Source organism: Micromys minutus, assembly GCF_963924665.1.
Source record: "Micromys minutus genome assembly, chromosome: 11".
In the NCBI taxonomy this organism is placed as follows: domain Eukaryota; kingdom Metazoa; phylum Chordata; class Mammalia; order Rodentia; family Muridae; genus Micromys; species Micromys minutus.
In genome coordinates this window covers 21,047,846-21,057,636 of record NC_137980.1, presented here as the reverse complement: position 1 = coordinate 21,057,636, position 9,791 = coordinate 21,047,846, and the positions used below count along the sequence as shown (strand labels likewise).

The 9,791-nt window shown below is 42.0% G+C and overlaps 1 pseudogene across 1 annotated transcript; it reads left to right on the top strand.

The window, feature by feature from the left end:
* Window positions 1-226: 226 nt before the first annotated feature.
* On the top strand, window positions 227-1,972 carry LOC308427107 (serine incorporator 1-like; annotated as a pseudogene). Its single transcript has 2 exons — window positions 227-249; window positions 563-1,972. The product of its transcript is annotated as a serine incorporator 1-like (transcript).
* Window positions 1,973-9,791: the final 7,819 nt, after the last annotated feature.

Genomic DNA, 9,791 nt, shown 5'->3' with positions numbered 1-9,791 from the left:
CAGGCCATATTGCTACGAGCCATGCGGTCTCCTTATCATGTTATAGCAGCCTGAACTGAGACAGCCATTTCATTGAAGATTCTTGAAGAACAAACACCTCTGAGATCCGTTGCTACTTACTGCCATCTTCCTTCCTGGCTCTGTGCAATCAGGACAGCTCTTCTAGACCATTGACGTGCACGTGGGATATGTAATGTTTAAGCCCCGCCTCCCTTGGAACGTCATAATGGCTGTAACAGGTATAGTAGCGTAAATGGGTAAAAGGCAAAGAAGGGCTTAGCCAGATGGACCAACAGGTTGTGTGCTGGAATGTTCACTTATGTCATAGCTCATGAGCTCTTCTTATGGTTGACAGAGGGGCTGAGTCTGGTTCTCAGACTACACCAGGGTTTCTTAGACTTTTCTCCCTTATGATCCCTTTTTACCCAAGAATATTATACAGGACCCCAAGTATATAAACACATTAAAATGAGTATGAACACAGAGCACTCACTGATAATAAGTCGTTAATAAATTAACTTTGAACAGGTTTCTTTTGCTACACATAACATTACGATTTAAGACTAAAGCTGGGCTGTCCCCATCTTGTTGGAACTCACTGGCTGGTGACACGGCGATATTGTGGAGCCTTTTGGGGGCTGTGCTCCGTGGCGAGCTGGATTCCGTGTTTGTGTGGCAGCGCCCCGTGTTTGCTGTGCTGCTGCTGCCTTAGTGGGAACAACTCCACTGTGACTAGATTAATCTACACACGCTCCTTGCTCGTCGGAGAATGTGTAGCTTGTGTGATATTGATACCAGGAATGGAGGAACAACTGAATAAGACTCCTGGGTTCTGTGAGAATGGGAAAGGTGTTGTTTCTTGCAATATTCTGGTTGGCTACAAAGCTGTGTATCACCTGTGCTTTGGCCAGGCCATGTTCTCCCTTCTCCTCTCTTTACTAATGATCAAAGTGACTTTAGAGTGACCCTAGAGCCTCGATCCACAATAGATTCTGGCTCTTTAAATATGCTACAGCAGTTGCAATTATTATCAGCACATTCTTCATCCCAGAAGGCACTTTTACAGCTGTGTGGTTTTATGTGGTCATGGCAGGCGCCTTTTGTTTCATTCTTATTCCACTAGTCTTACTTACGGATTTTGCCCATTCTTGGAATGAATCGTGGGCTGAAAAAAATGGAAGAAGGGAACTCAAGATGTTGGTACGCAGCCCTACTGTCAGCTACAGCCCTGAATTATTATTAAGGGTGTCCTTAGTTGCCATCGTCCTAGTCTTTGTCTCCTGTACTCACCCAGCCAGTTGTTCAGAAAACAAGGCGCTCATCAGTGCCAACATGCTCCTCCGCACTGGCGTGTCTGTGATGTCTGTCCTGCCCAAGATCCAGGAATCACAACCAAGATCTGGCTTGGTACAGTCTTCGGTAATTACAGTCTACACAATGTATTTGACATGGTCTGCCATGACCAATGAACCAGAAACAAATGGCAATCCAAGTCTACTAAGCATCATTGGCTTCAATACCACAAGCCCTATCCCAAAGGACGGGCGGTCTGTTCAGTGGTGGCATCCTCAAGGAATTATAGGACTCGTTCTCTTCCTGCTGTGTGTGTTTTATTCGAGCATCCGTACCTCCAACAACATGGTAATAAGTCATGTTAATAAGCTGACGCTAACAAGTGATGAGTCAACATTAATAGAGGATGGGAATGGCGGATGATGGATCACTGGACGATGCCAATGATGCCCACAGAGCTGTAGATAATGAAAGGGATGGAGTCACTTACAGTTACACCTTTCGCTTTATGCTCTTCCTGGCTTCGCTTTACATCATGATGACCCTTACCAACTGGTACAGATATGAGCCTTTGTGTGAAATGAAGAGTCAGTGGACAACAGTCTGGGTGAACATCTCTTGCAGTTGTATTGGCATTGTCCCGTGTGTTTGGACACTAGTGACTGAGTGGAGCGCCTGAAATGAGTCCCACTTTGCCCACTGTCTATTTGACAGTAACAGTATTCCCAATTTTTGTAACGTTGCTTGTGTGTTGTGTAACACTTTTTCTCTTGCATGACATACTTTTACTCTGCCATTTTATCCATGTTCTTGCTAAGTATATTGATGATATGAATTGCAAAGGAAGAATTTTGAATATGGTGGCAAACTAGGGAAGATGGACATTGATAGGCATATCTTCTGCTCTGTAATATAGCATTAAAACTACAAACAAAAGTTCTTGACAGTTAGGTTTCAAAATTGTGTTAACTTATGCTATTTTAGAAACATTAATTAAGTGTATGGCTGCCTTTTGAAATACTCGATGTGCTGTTGCCTTTACAGAGGACCTACAAATGCAAAGCAAATAGCTGTTTTAAAATCATGTAAATAAGTCACAAGTTAGTTGTCTGAAAACTGTATGTCACTTTAACTTTGTCAGAATCTCTTCCTACTAGGTCCACGATGTTCCATGTTTAATGGAAAACAGTGTAGAAGTGGAAGGAAGCTAAGCAATAGACAAGAGCTTTCACAGTAGGTCACTGGTAATGGGTTTTAAAGTAAGATCAGGATTTTCTCTGTAAGAAAGTATGGCCTTCATCCCCCACTGCCCCCCCCCCCAAATGCTTTGCTCTTTGTGAGCACACAATCGTGGATTTCATGGAGATGTTAACAACTCTGCATTTACACAAGGTTTTGAAAAGTATATTGTGTTAGAAAAATTTGAAACCAAAAGTTTTCCAAACAAAATGGGAAACCTTTGAGGACATAAAATATTAGGCTCGGGTTACGTACTTTATCAAGATAAAGTCTAGTCCAGTTCTTATTTTAAGTCAACTAGCTCAAAAGCTAGTTAGTGACAAAGTTGGATACCAAAATAGCCAACACTACGACATAAAAACTTTGTACTCAAAATACACAATTCACTTTATAAATTATTAATGGTAGTAATTTGTATAAAATGCATTGATGCTGTCCAGGATGCTTGTTTTTATATCTGAACGCGAGGCCAGAGGATAATTAACTTGAGGAATAGACAACTTACACTACACTACACATTTAATCATGCTGACAATGTTTGTGCTTACTGCTGTGCAACTGTGTAACAATTCAACTTGAAAATCAGTATGCCACTTAAGTTAGATAAAAATGCTTAGTTATTTATGTTAGTATCTAGTATCTACATGCTTCTCTGAAAATATTTATTGTGCAAATGGAATATAGCAATTCATCTTAATTTTCCAACCTCATTCTGTGTTAATGCTTTGTTTCACAATTTTGAATGGCTGTGTTCTATCTCTTAAACAAACAAATTCAAAGGAAAAAAAGACTAAAGCTGATTTTTATATATTGAGATGGATGCATTTGTGCAATTTTACATGAAGAATAAATCTTGGCTGAAAAATTGTTACTGAAGGATGTGGAGCATTTTCAACATTTTGAGAACCGACTGATATTTTGATTTTATAATGCCAAGAATTCATCTTTCCATAGACTTGTTTTGCAAAGTATAAAAAGTATTATTACCGTTCTAGAGGGGGTGGGACCTGGGAGAATGGAGCTGATGAACAAGGCAGACTAAAGTCTCATGCAATAGTCAACTTTATTCAGAGCATCAGACAGTTTATATTCTAAGGGTTAAGAAAGGTCACACAAGTAGGGTTTTCATAAATTAATGCTGTATGCAATCACAGGGACAAGCCACATGTGGCAAACATGTTTTTCCATGGAGTCATAGAAAGGATAGTTTTAACATTTAATTGAATAATGTCAGCAAGTAAACACTGAGTAATCTGACGTAAACTCGATTTTATCTGCTACACCTGGGAGGCACTTGAAAACACATGCCAAGAACAGTGCCATGTTTTGAAGAAACCAAGGCCACAAGATATTTGCCTTTTGTCTTGGAGTGTTCTCATACACATTCGGAATTCTCATATGACTCCATTTCTGGACCACGATCCAACGAAGCGCATTTAGGGATGTTTCAGAAATTAAAATTCTATTTTAATCCCAAGCTGAATTTCACTTAATCATTTTTAAAGATGAAACCTAAATCATTAACTCAAAGAGGAAATTTTTTAGAAGCCGAGCATTTTGGTGCAGTACAACCAAAACGGAGGCTAGTTTATACGTATATGCAGAGACGTGAAAGTGAGGAGTGTTGAAAGTCTTTGTTTTCTGCAGTTAAACCTTTACATTTCCGTAAGAGCAGAACACTTTATGTGCTCAGTAAACTCACTGGCGTTCATAACATGCAGCAACATTGACTCTAAGCAGACACGTTGTGGGCGGTGTCATTGGTACTGTATGTGTGGGTGGTGTCATTGGTACTGTATGTGTGGGCGGTGTCATGGGTATTGTATGTGTGGGTGGTGTCATGGGTATTGTCTGGCAAGACTGAAAGCACAGTGCAGAGTTTGTGTTTGACACGATGTGGGGGAAACACCTCGTATTCACCATAAGTTTATTTTTAAATTAATTTTGGTTGTTGAACTTTCTGAAACCATTCGCAGTTGCCAGTTCTTTTGACCTCGTCACTCAGTTATGTGACCCCCCCAATCTGGTGATGTGACCCATAGTTGAAAAAGCTGGAACTTAGATCCTGTGGCATGTCCCCATGTGACCTTGGCTCTTTTTCTTTTCACCCTAGCTTGTCCATTGGAAGCAATTTGGTGTGCATGCGTGCTTGGGTGTGCTTGCCCCAGTGGAATGTCTGAAGCTTCACAGATAGATGCCCTTGGTCGTTTGATGCCTGGGAGTATAAATGCTGGTGGAAGGCTAACCCCTGACAAGGCAGGTCTATAGATAAAACCTAGGCAGCTTTAAAGCTGTATTAAGGTGGTGGAGGCAGGGAATTCCAGGGCTGTGGAATCTTTGACAATATGATCTAGAAGAGACCTGTGTGGGCACATTCTCCTGGTCTTGCACATTCCTTCTTTCATGGAGAGGGGCATGACCAAAAGAAGCTTGGAATGACAATATCTAATTTTCAGGGCCCAGGAACTGGTTGATGCTTTGGAGTAGTGTGATCTTTATAGCACAGCGAGGCCTATGAGAGAAGTAGAGCATAGAGTTGGGGCAGATGCCACCTCACCAACAGGTTGTTGCTCAGAATGGTTCTCTAGTAAATAAGAATGAACTGAGCGCAGTGGTTACTGTGGTTTGAATACCGGGTGTCTTCACAAAAGGCTCCTGAGTTAAAGTGACCATTGACAGATGATTGGATCACAGCCTTCACTGCTTTCAACAGCGGGTTAAGTCCCTGATGAATTCATAACACCAGGGTGAATGAGGTGCAGCTGGAGAGAGAGGGTTCCTGGAGTGTGTCCTGAGAGGATGTACCTTGTTCCAGATGACTTGCTGTTCTATCTCTGCTTTTTGGTGGATGAGGTGAGCTGCTCCTGCTGCTCTGAGGTCCTGCTTCTTCTCAGGCCCAAGGTGATGGACCCAGCTGAGCATGGGCTGAACTTAAAAATCTCTGCAATCATGAACCAAAATATATCTTCTGCTCTCTCAAATGTATACCACAGACCTGCCTGCCTGTGAGCTATCGCTGAGTCTGGATAGATCTTTGCCACACTACAAGTACCATGCAAAGCATGCTCCCAATTGTACAGACCACATAATAAGAGAAAAGAAATAGTATCTTTGAATCTATAAAGGTCCATGTTTACTAAAGGAAGATTTAGGAGGATATAGTATGAAACTCTCTAGAATCAGTAATAAAGGAATTCATTGAGACACTGAGTTGTGAAACAGGAATAGAATTCTATGATAAGAGAACAGGGGAGAAGTGTCAGGTGGACTCAGAGTGTGGTACCATAATCATTGCAAAATTGTTTGCACGGAAATACAACTCCACCAAGACAAGAACACATTCTCGAAGCTTTTCTATTTAGGATACGGGGGCGGGGATCCAAAATACAAAATACAAGGTCTAGCATAAAATTAGATTGTGGTCCTGGCTCTCCAGGACCACATATCATAATATATAGGATAAGAAAAGCAACAGATAATGATAAAATAGACAGACAGACAGACAGACAGACAGACAAACCCAGTGCACAGGCCAAGGAGGCCTCAGAGAGATCCACACTTGGAAATACCATAAGGAGAGTTCTGAATGATATAACTTAAAGAACCCTACACATTCATCTAGAAAAGCCAGTGTGCGGGTTCGTTTTTATTGCCTACTCGACACAACCAAGAATCATCTGGAAAGTTTTAACGAGGAATTGTCTAGATTAGTTTATCTTGCTGTTGTTTCTTGGCAGTTGACTGATATAGTTGACCCACCACATTGTGGATGACACTGTTACTCAAGCTGGTTCCTGAACTGTTTTAAGAGCAAAGAAGGCTAGCTAAGGGGCAGGCAGGCAGGTGGCTGGTGAGCCTCTGGTTGTCTTCTGGTAAGTCTTAATTAGAAATTATCTAAACTGGACTGTGGAGGATTGTCTTGATGGTTGACTGATGTTGGAAGACCCTCCCCACTGTGGATGGCATTGTTCCTCCAAGCTGGCCCCTCAACTGTATAAGAGTGAAGGCTAGCTAAGAGATGGGCAGGTGGGTAGACAGGCAGGCAGGCAGGAAGGCAGGTAGGAGCACAAGAGTTCATGTATTTATTCTTTGCTCTTGACTGTGTATGTGATGCTTTGAGTTTCTGCTTTGACTTTCCCCAAATAGTTATCTGTGTCCTGTCTCTCTCCTTGTCTCTCTGTCTCTGTCTGTCTCCATCTCTCTCTGTGTCTCTCTGTCTCTTTCTCTTATATGCACGAACACACACACACACACACTATTTGGGGGTGGGAAGAGACTGCCACTTCCTTACCTGACTCATTATAATAGAAATGTCAGCAAGATATCTCCTGTTAGGATGGGAGATGTGACCTGAGGTTAAGAGGAGGGTGTCATCCTGGAATTGGAGGCTTCTAGGAGTAACAAATGGACGGGTCTCAGTGGCTTCTGCTCCTTCAACCTTGTACCAATGTGAAGATGCCCATTTTTCACTTCCTGCAATTTTTAAGAGTGATGTCTCTCAGCTTCTTCATCCTGCTCCTTAACCTTTTAAGTTCCCTTGTACTTTTCCACAGATCCCTAGCTGGCAAAGGACTCCCAGAGAAAGGTAAATTTTAGGGTCGATCCAGAAACTGGCAAGAACGAGGGAGACCAGTTCAGTCCCCTTTCCTATGGCAGGTCAGGATTCCAACAGCACAAACTATTATGTTCTTTCTATGTGCACCAGAATACGCTGATCTGAAGAGCTGAGTGGGGGAGGGGTGGCAAAATGATGATAATAAGTTGATTGTATGCACTCAGTGCCACGGACTAGTAAGTAGCGTTTCTTCTTTTGATAGGTATCACAAGAGAGTAATCATATCTGTAAGTTGTCAGGACAGAGTAGTTTGCTACGGCTTCGTGTTGCTGAAGGGTCTCCCTACCCGCCTTTTCATTTTGATAAGCCAGGAGCATCTCAGATCAGGCACTTTAGCTGTTGGCCACGTTGGTGCTAGAGCCCATGTGTACTTTTCTGTGTTTGTGTCCTGCATGCTCCTGTTCAAACAACACACCTTTCCACATCACCCGCTGCACCCAGGACAAGAAATTCTCATGCTTGCTAATGAAACCAGTGGAGGAGCAGAGCTGGTTACTTTTAGAATGTCCCTATGCTACAATGGTCTAGATGTCATTTAAAGGTGAAGTAACTATGGGGGGGAGGGAAGAGTAATTCAAGCATTTAAAATAAACTGAGTCATGCAACAAAAACTTCTTCTTAGCCAATGTAACAGTTCAGAAACCACGCCATTCAAGTCCTTTCGTACAAAACAACCCCTCTCCTTAAAACAAAACAAAACAAAACAAACCCCTGGCTTCAGCTCACCTGAGTCAGCAGAGAGTGAAAGGAATTGTAATTTAACCTCAGCCTGACCCCAAACCTGCCTAACCTCTGAGCCCAGGATCCCAGCCTGGGACTCTTTCCTGTGAGAAGAACTTTGAGGTGTGGTTGGCAATCCTTCCTTTTGCTGCTTCCTGCTCTGTGCTCACTTCCTGTAAGAAAATACGTCTGTGCATACATCAACCTCAGGATATATGCAGTAGAAATCTTTACTTATAGGTGAGCCCCTTAAATTTGTGGTTTAAAAATATTTTTATGCATACATATGCATACATGTTTATGTGCATTGCATGCATACAGATGTCCATGGGACTGGAGTTACAGGCCGTTGTGAGCTACCTCATGTGGGCACTGGAAATCCACTGTTCTCTGCAAGAGCAGGAAGGGCTCTTAACCAGTGGGCCATTTCTTCAGCCCCTGTAATTTGTATTCTGTTTACACATTTGAAAATAAAGATGGAGTGTTCTGAGGTGATAGCTTGGAACTAAGAAAGAAAGACATTTTTTTTTTTTCACTTTCACCAACCAGGATGTTGAATGCAACACGAAGAGCTTTATTACCAAGTAAAATTAAGTTTTTCTACATATTTTAAGTTTTATCCTCTAGAAATAATATAGAAATGCGTGTGCACGAGAACACACACATTTACATATAGACAGAGATATAGTGACTGAAGAGAACAGAAAGGTAGCAACCTGAGTGGTGCCAATAGGCACGTTGACTCCCATGTTCCTGATCTTTCATCCATATTGTTGGTTGGTTTTTCTCACCCATTTTACTGACCTTTCCCTTTATGTTGTTGATCATTTTCTCTAGGGTCTGAAGGATTGAATTTATGTTGGTATTCTCATTCAGTCCACCGATATTTTATTTATTTATTTATTTGTTTGTTTGTTTATTTATTTATTCTGTGTGTATGTGTATGTGTATGTATATGTATGTATATATCAGTCCACTGATATTTTATTTATTTATTTATTTATTCTGTGTGTATGTGTATGTATATGTATGTATATATCAGTCCACTGATATTTATTTATTTATTTATTTATTTATTTATTTATTCTGTGTGTATGTGTATGTATGTATATATGTGGACCTGAGTGCACGTATGTGCATATGTGCCTGTAGAAGCCTTTAGAGGTCAGAAAAGGCATCAGATCCCTTGGAACTGGAATTACAGATAACGGTGACTGCTCTCTCTCTCTCTCTCTCTCTGTGTGTGTGTGTGTGTGTGTGTGTGTGTTCGAGCATGTGCTGGGAACTGAACCCATGTCTTCTGGAAGAGTAGTCAGAACCTGTCACTGATGAGCTCTCTATTCACTGACTGATCATTTCTGCTGGTATTTTATCTCCACCAGTGTCTTGGATACAGTCATTGAAGAGTTGTTGATCCTCATCTTTTTCTGTTTCTTACATTTCAAAGGTGGCAATTTGAGCATCTGCTGCCTCTGGTGGCTATTCTGGATATTGGATTTTGGGAGAGGAAGCCTTCTACCAGAACTTCTGCTCTGAACGGGCGGCTCCCAACCTGCTCACCAAGGGAGAAGCACATGCCTATAGCAGCAGCAGCAGCAAACCACACGTGTACTTATATCAAAGAGATACAAGAGCGAGCGGAGCACAGCACAATCGGAGAGTACGCCGTGAGGCTAAGCGGTATTTAGGGGAGAGCTGGAACTGACAAATGAACAGGAGAGCCGGGGCAGACAGGAAAGCGGAGAAATGGGAAACACAGGTTAAATAGACTAATGGAGAAGGAAGAAGGGAAGTGTTATGTGGGTGTAGCTGGAGGGATGGTCCCACAGTTAAGAGCACAGGCTACTGATCCGGAAGACTAGACTCCCAGGGTCCACACTAGTAACTCCGCTCTAAGGGATCTGATGCCCTCTTTTGGCCCCCA